Genomic DNA, 12,615 nt, shown 5'->3' on the forward strand with positions numbered 1-12,615 from the left:
CGAAAAATGCTGGGGTTGGAATGATGGTCTTTTTTATTTGTTAACATTCAATTTGCAACAGTCATGAGCTCAAAATTGTGTGTGATTGATGACCAAAAACATAAAACTATGTACCATTTTCATGCACAGGAAAGTCTCAGCCAGGAGGAGTCCCTGGCAAGCAGCCTGATGGAATCCCAGGTTCCTCCCCTCCGCCCTCTAACCAAAAGGACCAGGAAGGCAAGGAGCCTGGAGGCGTCCATGGCTGCTTTCCTAAAACAGGCTACTGCGGCAATTACCACGACCCCTGGTGTACACAAGACATTTGGATGCGTCACTGCCAGCAAATTAGAAAATATGGAGGAGGCCCAACGCACTATATGCAAAGAGATTATTCTCAAGGCCCTAAACAAGGGGACGAGGGGCAAACTCACACCTCAAACACACCTCTGCGAGTTGGACCATGCTCCTCCACCACCTCCAACACCAACACCATAGCCACTTCACCCACCACAGCAGCATGGAAGGAAGCGTGGAAGGAAATGCTGAGAGTGATGGCCTGGGTTTGGTGTGGTCTGGCAAAAAATGCAGGCTGTTGTAAGGCCACAGCCTCGGGACATATATGTCATCTGCTGCTGCTTCTGATCTCTCAGAGTCCTGTACCGTATTGTGCTCCCTATTAAATGGACTCCTCAGGTTAACAATTTTGACAGGCAAATAATTGAAGTCTGCCCTGGGGTACAAAGGCATCACCAATTCCAAATATTTCTCCAGCGTTGCCTTCCTCTTTATTTTGTTCTGACCTTGTGCTCCCTAATACATTTAAAATGTTTGTTTTGACAAATAGCAATGTGTTTTACATCAAAAAGGACAGTTTATGAGTAGGCAGGTACATTTCTAAATACAATGTCAAATTAAAAGGGACACCAACATAGTTGTATTTTTGAGGTTAAAAAATATAGATAAAAATGGTGTTTAAAAAAAAAAAAGATTATTCTGGAGATCACTAGAAATAATAAAAAATACCTTTGACAGAACTCTGTGAATATCAGCAGCAAAGCAACTTTATCATTATAGCATTATAAAAAGAAGAGAATGCGCTGCATTGAGAGATTTCATAATTTTCCACGTGACGAATGTGATATCTCCATTAGAAACACTAGTTTTACATGATGAGCATGCGTGAACTTTTGTGCGACGGACTTGTGTGCACACGATCGCTAAGTCCGACAACAATGTTTTTTTGTTGGTAAACACTGATTACGGTGTGAAACGCGTCAGTTTCCTGTACCCTGTTATTCCTTCTGCTGTGGATGTTTTGATGCTCTTTTGATGTGACCCACGTTGTTTCAATTAAAAATGGGATTTCAATTCTTTTTCCAGTGTGCGGCTATCCAGAGTTTTGCTCTGTTTGTTTTCTCAGTGTGTGTGTAATGGTCAGCACCTGGGGCTCATCAATAGGAGACCGAGCTTTAGTCCTCAAGGATTACTTTGGAGCGGTGGTTCATCCTTTCTAACAAAGTTTTGTTGGCGGAAAATTTGAGAATCTGTTAGCCAACATTTGTTGGCAGAAAGTCTGACAACAAATGTGGAGCATACATGCGGTCGGACTTTCAGCCAACAAGCGCACATCCAACATTTCCCGTCAGAAAGTTAGATTGTGTGTATGCGGCATTGTGATCAACTCCAGACCTTTTACCTGCTTAATTGATGAAGAAATAAAGGAGTAGTCCACACCTGGCTATGAAACAACTTTTGGTTCAATTATCCAATTACTTTGGGTCCCTTGAAAAAGGGGGGGGTGGCTATTCTTAAGAGCTGTAATGTCAGGCCACCTGAGACCAGGTGACAGGTGACAGATGCACTCCGTAGGAGTCGGAAGTGCACCGCTAAGATAGTGGACCCTAGGACTGACTGCTGCAGATAGTACCCAGGGAGGTTCAGGAAGCAGGCCTACTGGATCACTAACAGATCCCAGTGGGAGCTAGAGCATAGATTCCCCAGGGCGCTGTGTCTAAGAGCCAGCAGGTGATCACCAGAGCCTCTAGTGGTGAGGATGGACTGCGCTGCAGTCTGGCTCCAGGTCGCGACCTCTAGGGTCTCACAGCTCATGCTCACGGTAGACTACAGGAAAAGGAAGCAGCAGGCTGGAACAAGCAAGGATAGTAAAGGGATTAGGCAGATGTCAGGGCGACTAGTAGACAGGAACAACAGAATACACGCCAAAGGTTCAGAGTCACAGGCAAACAGGGATAGTCAGGGACACGCCCAAGGGTCAGGGTCACGAGCAGACAGGAATAGTCGAAAACACGCCAAGTTCGGTAACGGGGACAAACCAAGTGCACATGGCAGGGAACAGGAAGCCAAACACACAATGACTACACAATGGTTGATCAGCGCCGCTGGCCTGCAGTGCACAGGATAATATAGGGTTCCCTGATAGGGCCTGGGGTGGAGCCATGCTTAGAGGAGAGGTTTTTTTATTTTTTTTTATTTAATCAATGTTTATTAAGGAAAAGAGGTATATAAAATATAACACAATAATCATTGTCTGGGATAGTGTATATAATATTTACATACAGGATGGTACTTTACAGTCGCTAGTGATGATTAATCATAGCTCCTTGAATAAGTCAAGGTCGCATCATATATTTGGCGTGCCAAGACCCATCAGCTAATCACAATATTAAGAGTATCCCCATTGGAACCCTCAAAACGAGCGCTCCTGTTTGAGGTACACTTCCTCTCCAGTTTAAAAGAAATAAAATGAGAAACAAAGAAAGAGAAAAGCATAGATATAAGAAAGGCTGGGGGAGAGAGATAGAGAGAAGGGTGGGGAGGGGGAATGAAGGGATGGGGGGACGGGGAGGGGGAATGAAGGGATGGGGGGACAGGGAGGGGGTATATATCCGCCTCAGAAGAACTTTCAAACATAGTTTTTATGTTACTGAATTACACAGGTTGAGACATAATTTCCGCATAAACAGTAGTGTATTTGAAGGCAACCCAACGGGCCCATAGCTTTTTTGCAAGATAAGATTTGCCTCTAAGGGAGAGGGTCATATCCTCCAAGAGGTAAATGTTATCCACCTTTAGTAGCCAACGATGAAGCGTTGGGATGGTTTTCGTTTTCCAAAATTGTGGGATGAGAATTTTTGCATCATTAAGGAGGTGGGGCATAACTGATCTTTTGTATGGGCCTGCTGGCGTACCTGTACAATGAAATAAGACATACCATGGGTCATTGGGGACCTCTAAGCCCTGGATTTCTCTAATCCAATATAAAATAGTGAGCCAAAATGGGTGGATCTGTGGACAATACCACCAAATGTGGACATGTGTAGCCCTCTCTCCACACTCCCTCCAACATGACAGTGATATTTGAGGGAAAACCTTATGTAACAGCACTGGGGTGTAGTGCCACCTAGTCAGAAGTTTGTGGGCCACCTCAGACATTTTCGAAGCTCCAGAGGAGGTATGGGCCAAGGTGAGGATAGTAGTCTTTTGGGTCGGAGTTAGCTCTTTTTGGAGATCCAGTTCCCAGTTGCGCATGAATGTGGGGGTTTTGGTGGAGGCAAGTGACAACAACATATGATAAAAATAGGAAATGGGTTTCTCTACTGGGTGAACATTGGAGAATGCGTTTTCCAGAGGTGTCAGCTCAGTGAGGGAGCGCAAGGGTTTTGGAAGTGAATTGACAAAAGCCACCAGTTGTCGGTGTTTCCATTGGTCCATGTAAGAAATGGGAGAGTCACTGATTATGGCAGAAAGTGGTAGTATACCTGAAGGGCCAGCAACCTGATGCAGATAAGTTTTAGATCCCAAGTGGCAAGAATGAATTTGTGGGTCCATGTTACCAGGCGGAAAGTAGTTATGCCCCGTCAAGGACATCAAGGGTGAATTATATGGCCACCCGTGAGCCTTACACAGGGAGTCACAGACCGTGAGGGAGGAGTGTGTCAACGGAGACGTGTCGGATGACAAACTTCTGTATTTCCTCGGTATCCACATCTGGGTGGAGAGATCGGTTTCACTAAGCTCCGATTGCAGGGTAACCCACAGCTTGGTGTCTTTACCATATTTCCAATCAGAGGGCCAATATAATGGACCGGAAGTATAATCTGAAGTCCGGTAGTGCCAGACCCCCTTCCTAGAGGAGAGGTTATAAAACAGCCAGGTGAGAGTGTCTGAACACATGAGGAGAGGTAAGCTGACAAAGAAAGATTACTGCATAACTATGACAGTACCCCCCCCTTACAAGGCCTCCCCCTGCCTGGGCCCAGGCTAAAAGGGAAGCTCCAGATGAAACCTCCTCAACAGACGGGGTGCAAAGATCTCATATGCTGTGATTCAAGACCTCTCCTCCGGAACCAAACCCTTTCCAATGTACGAGGTACTAAAGAATGACTCTACGGCACCGGAAATCCAGAACTTGACTAACCTCGTACTTTAGATTATCCTCAGAGACCAAAACAGAGGTAGGGAGAGGACGAGAGGACTTTTTGAGGACTAAAGGCTTCTTCAGGAGTCTGAGCAGGGTCCCCCAGACCCTTAAAGATGAGCTGGACATCCAGCACAGGATCATCAAACTGGGCAGAGGTCAGTGGATCCCTGAGACCAGGTTGGTTAGAAGGTGACGTGTCACAGGAGTCAAGCTGGATAGCTGAAACAAAAGCAGAATGCAGAGAGTCCTGAAAAAAATGTTGAAAAACCCACCTGGCCGAATGGGGCAGTCTGTCCAAAGGATGGATTGAGCCTCTTAGACAGGTTTGAATGGACATAGTAGTAGTAGGGTGAGACCAGGTTACAGAAAGTCTTGAATAAGAAAAATCAGGAAGCCCACTGGGCATGGGCTGGACGGGCATAACTGGTGCAGAGGCCGATTGAATAGTATAGCCAGGTGGAGCGACTACATCAATTGCATCACAGGGCGTAGCGACTGTGGAACTTGTGGACAAATTAGCTGTGCGTCCAAGGGAGTTTAAGGACAGGCAAAGGTAAATGGTTATGCAAACTGGAGCGAATGTTCGGTTCAGGATCATAGGTGGGCTCCTCATCCAGAGTGCCACATGATCTAGAGAGTGCATCAGTCCAACTATTGCAGGACACAGCCCAGAAATTGCTATATACAGCGGAAAGAGCAGAAGATACTGGGAAGGTTCTAACAGGAAGTTTCTCTTTTGGAGTGACCTTGAGTTGGCAGGAAGAGGAACAGGAGGAACCCCAAGCCAGGATCTGTCCAGCAGTCCAGTCAATGCGTGGAGAATTGAGCCGTAACCAAAGAAGACCTAATATGATAGGAGATGAAGCCTTAGGTAAGACAAGGAAGGATATGCACTCTTGGTGGAGTGTCCCTACCAACAGGGAGGGTCTGGAAGTGGATAGGGCCCCCTGGGAGAACAGTGCCATCAATCGCCAAGACCACCAATGGCGTTATAAGGGGCAAAAGGGTAAGTCTCATGGAAGATGCAGTTTCCCAATCCATGAAATTGCCAGCAGCTCCGGGAATCCAGACGTGCCTAAAGCAAACGAGGGGAAGGTGATATCGCAGGGTCTAATACTTTAACTTCCAGATGTATTAGCCCCCGAGCGGTTTTCCGGACGAAGAGAACAAGTGTCACAAAAATGACCTTTGACTCCACAAAAGAGGCACAGGCCCAGAGTTCTGAGCCTATCGCGTTTTTTGGAGATACCTTGGTCCAGTCCAGCTGCATAGGTTCCTTAGCAGGCAGGGGGTGCTCCTCAGATCGAAGAGAAGGGACAGGGGGCTCAGGCTGCCTAAAGAATGGGGAGTGCTGGCGTCTTTTTTCCAGGACCCTCTCCTGAAAGCGAATATCAATCTGGTTACACAAGGTGATGATCAGCAGGGAGGGGATCTTCCTGCTAATTCATCCTTCAATCTATCAGAGAAGCCATGTAAAAAGGTTGCAACTAGGGCCTCATTATTCCAGCTCAATTCATCTGTGAGGATACGGAACTGAAGAGCATACTGTCCCACAGAAGCGTAAAAGAGCGCTGGCCGCTGAGGAGACACGACCCGGTTCCTCGAAGATATTCCGAAAAAGTTTCAAGAAATCAGACAGGCTAGAAACCACTGGATCATTCAGTTCCCACAGAGGAGCAGCCCAGGCTAAAGCTTCACCGGAGAGGAGGGAAATGATATAGGCTACCTTAGCCCGATCAGACAGAAAGTTTTGAGGCTGGAGCTCAAAATGAATGGTACATTGGCTGAGGAAGCCCCCTGCAGGCCTTGGAGTTCCCAGAGAAACGGAGCGGAGCTGGCAGTAATAATGAATGCATGGCTGTGACTGGTACGATAAGTGCAGCCGCTGATTGTACTCGAGGCTGCAGGTTCAGGGTTCCCAAGGAGGCCTGAAGCTGCTCGAAGCGGGAAGCCAGATCTTGAAGGAATCGGATCACCTGAGTCTGATTAGATTCCTGGGTCTCGAGTCTGCGAACTATGCCCTGCAATGGATCAGCTGCAGGAAGAGGCACTTCAGCCGGGTCCATGGCTGATCAGACTGTCAGGCCACCTGAGACCAGGTGACAGATGCACTCCATAGGAGTCAGAAGTGCACCGATAAGATAGTGGACCCTGGGACTGACTGCTGTGGATAGTAACCAGGAAGGTTTCAGGAAGCAGGCCTACTGGATCACTAACACAGATCCCAGTGGGAGCTAGAGCATAGATTCCCCAGGGTGCGGAGTCTAAGAGCCAGCAGGTGTTCACCAGAGCCTCTAGTGGTGAGGATGGACTGCACTGCAGTCTGGCTCCAGGTCGCGGCCCCTAGGGTCTCACAGCTCATGCTCACGGTAGACTACAGGAGAAGGAAGCAGCAGGCTGGAACAAGCAAGAATAGTAAAGGGATTAGGCAGATGTCAGGATGACTAGCAGACAGAAAAAACAGAGTACATGCCAAAGGTTCAGGGTCACAGGCAAACAGGGATAGCCAGGGACATGCCAAACGGTCAGGGTCACGAGCAGACAGGAATAGTCGAGAACACGCCAAGGTCGGTAACAGAGACAAATGAAGAGCACACGGCAAGCAGGAAACAGGAAGCCAAATACACAATGGTTGATTAGCGCCGCTGGCTTGCAGTGCACAGGTTAATATAGGGTCCCCTGATAGGGCCTGGGGGTGGAGCCATGCTTAAAGGAGAGGTTATAAAAACAGCCAGGTGAGAGTGGCTGGCCTCTTAGTCTAAACACATGAGGAGAGGTAAGCTGACAGAGAAAGATTACTGCATAATCATGACATGTAATTCCTAAACCCTTCCTCCGATGTGGATGCACATACCCTCAAATTAAACCTGAGAGTGCGTACTTTCAATCCATATCCATGATATAACTATAGCTTGAATATGTTTTGGTAAATACCTGAAAAACCTAAAATTGTGCCCGTGTCCAAATATATATGGACCTAACTGTATGATATAATTAAAGTTAAAGTTAGATTAAAGTATATAGAAGAGCTAGACATATATTCTTGTCTGTGTCTTATATTGTACCTTATTTCCTCAACACAAATGTTATGTTTATTAAACCTACACGATGTTGTCAAAAGTATTGGGACCCTGGCTGTACACGCAGATGAACTTTAATGGCCTCCCAGTCTTAGTCCATAGGGTTCAATATTGAGTTGGCCCACCCTTTGCAGCTATAACAGCTTCAAATCTTCTGGGAAGTCTGTCCACAAGATTTAGAAGTGTGTCTGTGGGAAAGTTTGACTATTCTTCCAGAAGCGCTTTTGTGAGGTGAGGCACTGATGTTGGACGAGAAGACCTGGCTCGCAGTCTTCACTCATTATCCCAAATGTGTTCTATTGGGTTGAGGTCAGGGCTCTGTGCAGGCCAGTCAAGTTCCTCCATCCCAAACTCGCTCATCCAAGTCTTTATGGACCCTTTTTCTTCATCAGTTTAGGCCAATATGTATTCTAGTACATATTTTTTGGTAAAAAAATCCCAATGTAGCACTGACCCCCGAAGGAGCTGCTGGTTTGATTGGGCTTACCGTTACCTTCTTGTCTGCTTCTCCGTCTAGGGATTGCCGTGGTAGATGGCCCAAAGAAATGTATAAACTGACACTGAATCTTCTTTTGAGTTATTTATTTGAAACAGAAACAGAGTCTCTCAGTTTAGGGTAGAGGGTTAGGAGTAAGCTTAGGTACTTTACACTGCAAAAAATGGAAAGTCTCTTATAGAAGAATCCAGAGAATAGCAACCGTTTCACAACTGGATTTTAAAACCCCCGGATAGACCTCCTCTCACTAGGCCTAGCAGCTGGTAGGGTGTTAAGTAAAGTCTCTGCCACAGACTTGAGCGTAAGATGTTTGAAAAAGTCTCTGCCACAGACTTGTGATTTACTGAGGGACATAGACAAATTTAAAGAGCTATCATACGGTACCAGTATCTCTCAGCCGATCCGGCGATACCGCATGAGTGTAGATCCAGATTGTGTCCTTCAACTAAGCCTCCAGGCTCCTTCAGAGAAGCCAGCCTTGCGCATGGCCTTCTCCTGAAGAGTCCTTCCTTGGGGTTTCTACAGTTGCTGGGCCTCTCACTTCAGATGAGACGGCACCAGACCACCTTTGGATCAATAGGCCCCGAAATCCATTCAGGCCTGTCCCTGCAGTTGCGTTGCCTTGGGCTAGCCAGCTCCGAGACTCAAAATGCATGGTTATGTACCCCAGGCCAGGAGGACCACCTGAACCAAACAGGCAGAAAATAATCTCTGGAACCTCGAAGCACGTGATGTCAGTACCATAAATACCATCTCCCAGAATGCACAGCGGGAGAACACTCCCACTGGGCTGGTTTCCGAAAGAACAGTGGCATTCAATACACCCAGCTAAACTGCTTTCTTACTCTTGACGGCAGTGACAGCGACACCTGCGGTCAAGGAGTACCCAGTGCAACTCAGCCGGACTGGCACTGAAATCCGAAATTTAGAAAATTAGCCCCAAAACCCAACTGTGATTTCAGGAAAATTTACTTTGAAAAAACACACCAATAAATGTATTTTGATTGGTTTGCGCAAAGCCATGGCGTCTACAAAATAGCAGATATATTTTTGGCATTTTTATTTATTTATTTTTTACTTGTAATGGTGGTGATCAGCTATTTTTAGTGGGGTTGCGACATTAAGATCAGACACCTGACACTTTTGACACTTTTTTGGGAACCAGTGACATTATTACAGTGATCAGTACTAGAAATATGCACTGACACTGTATAAATGACACTGGCAGGGAAGGGGTTAACATCAGGGGCAATCAAAGAGTTAAGTGTGTTCCCTGTTTGTGCTTTCTTACTGTGGGGGGATGGGCTTACAGCAATGGACACAGTGATCCATGCACCTGATTAGCAGAAACACAAGATCACAGTGGCCATGCCTGACAGAACAGCAGTCTGCCTTGTTTACATCGGCAGACCACTGTTCTATCTCTGTGGGAAGCGATTGATCGTGGGTGGCCGGTGGACATCACATCCGCCGGACCTGCTGATTTGCTCTCCGTGTGTCCAATCAGTGCACGATAGCTCCCCCAGTGGCTAATGCACAAAATCACGTACAGGTAATATAGCCACCGTGCCGCAGTAAATATGCGGTAGGCGGCCAGCAACTGGTTAAAGTATTTGTTACCCCAACATTTTAGATTCCTGATATGTGACTGCTGTACCATGTACTTGTATGAAAAAGTATCCTGTTCTCTTTGTATTGCTTCCTTTGTGTGAAATCCTTGGTGCTCCTGGGAGTCCCTCTGCTTTCCTATTAAAAACTGACCACACTAAGCAGGAAAACAAACTGTGGTCAGTTCTCTAGCTATGCTGGGAACTCAGCCTGCTCTCCTCCAATGATCAGATTTGTCATGACATCCCAAAGGGATGAAAAGGTATTTATAATGTTTTTTTCTATCTATACACAAAGGTTTTGCCTTTTATTTCTATTTCAAACTGAATGGATTGTTTTACAAGGTGATTGTTTACTAATCTGCTCTTTTCTGCTCATCACTTTATTAAGTAAAGCCCATAGGCGGTACTGACATTCATCTGAAATTCAAGTGCATCTATTACTTGACAAATGGCTGTCTTAGGCAGGCCATAGATGGAGTGAATTTCTTTCTTGCAACCACTAGTTGCTGGAAATAAAATTGCTCAATTACTCTATCAATACAGTCAGTGTTGATGGGGGAATTCCTCTGAGCTATTGTGTTCTGCCAATGTGGGAAGCTGTCCACGCCAGGAGAACACAGTGATTATTGCTAGCGGCTATAACAGCTGCTAACAATAATCACATGTAAAATCTGACAGGCTGGTTGTACCCAAGCTGATTGATCAATCAACGTGGGTACATTCAGCCTGCCCATACAGGGTTTGAATAATCTATGGCTGGCTTTAGACACATTTAAAATGAATACCCTACCTTTGAAGAGATACTACAAGATAACTGTTATTATCCAGCCAAACAACCTGATCAGTGCCCCTCACTGACCTAGTTTTACTTTGTTATCGGGCCTTGACTTTTCCCTGCCATATTACTAAACTTTGCAAACTGCACTTTGCCTTTCCAACATGACTATATCAGGAGCCATTAAGGTTGCTTAATGCAATGCAGATGGTGGATCTTGCAATGTGTGTCTTCCCAAGAAGCCTATGTGTCAGTTCATGATGACTTCCATTTGGGGCTTCCCAAGAAAATGCTTAACTTTGTAAAAATTCTCTTAAATTATGAAACTTCCATTTATTACATATTACATGAAATGTCTTTACAGTGCTATATTAAATAAAAAAAGAACATATAAAATATAATAAATGAAGAATGAAGCAACCCAAAGGGATTTGGGGGATAATAGTGTGGCGCACCCAGAAGTAATAGCTTTGATACATATGTGGCTACAGCCCCTATGTAAATATGGGTACACCTGTGAAATCCCAGGACACAGTGAATTAGGCAATTGTAAATTAAAGGCAAATTTCAGTAGTGTCCACACGTTGAAAAGGAAAAAATGGTTAAACCGAGAACCATGTTCAATAATTAAAAGTAATTTCACAATTTTGGTGTTAGGGAATCAACATCAAAATGTAGTATAACAGTTCACTTCTCCTTATCTAGCTAAGCTAACTGAAATATAAGTCCCAAAGCTGCCCATTAGTGAGCGCACAAATCTGTGCAGGGGCTGTGGACAACTGTGCAGTAACAAATCCTGAAGAAATAACAGGTGTAAGTTCCTTTTAAGATGATTTGCTTTAAAGGAAAATCTTTTCTCATTCAGTTCAATTTATCCAACAGACACTACAGTAAAGCAATTGTCTATATGTATCCCCTGTATGCCAATCTTTTCTTGACTATGCAATACAGTCTATCACTCTATTGCCTTGTATTGTCGCCGGAAAAGGTCAGATCGGATTATATTGTCGGGAAATCCGATCATGTGTGGGCTCTATCAGACTTGAGAGCAAAACGGAAAAAAATTTGAGAGCAGGATCTCAAATTTTCTGACAAAAAAATCAGATCTGACTTTTTCGATCGTTTGTAGAGAATTCCAATCGGACAAAGTGCCACGCATGCTCAGATCAAATTACGAGATCAAAGCTATTGGCTACTAGCCTCAACGTAGTCCCATCGTAACGAACGAACGTCATCACATTCCGAACGATTGGATTTTCCGACAACTTTGTCTGACCATGTGTATGCAACACCAGTTAAGGACAAAATCCGTTGGAAAAAATCTGACAGATTTTGTGGTCAGAATGTCCTACCGTGTGTACAACTCATACCTCTTGATGAGACAAATAGCTAAGGATGTAATAGTATGGTGTTGCAACAAAGTAAAGCCGAGGGACATTCACTGGATGACAATGGACTTGCTTGTTGTTATCATGTGGCAATTACAGTATTGTACATTAATCAGCCCTCCACAGTCCATTTAGGCAGACAGAAAAATCAGACAGGACCTGCTCCAGCTTTTCTGTTTTGTCCTCTAGGCACTGAACAACAGGAATCTGATCATCAGAACCCAGGGTATGTCTGTCTGGAATCTCTCTCAACTGCCCTCTACTAGAACTTACCCTCACCTATCTCTTCCTTCCTAGACTGTGTTACAGAACCTTTCTCCTTGTGATGTCACATCCAAACTCCAGGCTGGCACAGATGTCTCTAGTTTCTGTAGCTTTTTCATAGAGGTAAATTGTGGTGGCCATTGTGGGATAGTCTGAAATCAATTGCTAGCAAGCTGTTAGAGACAAAGGGGTTGATTTACTAAAGTCAAATAGACTGTGCAGTTTGCAAACTCCACTTGCACTAGCAGTTTCTCCAGAGCTTGGTAAATGAGCAGAAGCTCAGCTGGTTTCCATCATCCAATCATGTGCAAGCAAAAAAGCATTTTTTTTTAATTTTCCTTGCTCGTGATTGGGTATTCTGTATTCTTTGCAAATTGAAGTTTTACCTCATTTACTAAGCTCTGGAGCAACTGCCCTTGCAGAGTGCAACTGCACTTTGCAAAGTTCACTGTCTATTTGCCTTTAGTAAATCAACCCCATAGTGTCTTCTGCTTGTAGAAAACAAGCTGTGTAAAATGGTAAGCAATCACTGCCATATAATGAGTGAAAATATCAGTTTTGCAAAGTGAAACAGTTCTG

This window comes from Lithobates pipiens, unplaced genomic scaffold, assembly GCF_037356315.1.
Source record: "Lithobates pipiens isolate NorthernLeopardFrog02 unplaced genomic scaffold, aLitPip1_a1.2 Scaffold_18, whole genome shotgun sequence".
Lineage (NCBI taxonomy): Eukaryota > Metazoa > Chordata > Amphibia > Anura > Ranidae > Lithobates > Lithobates pipiens.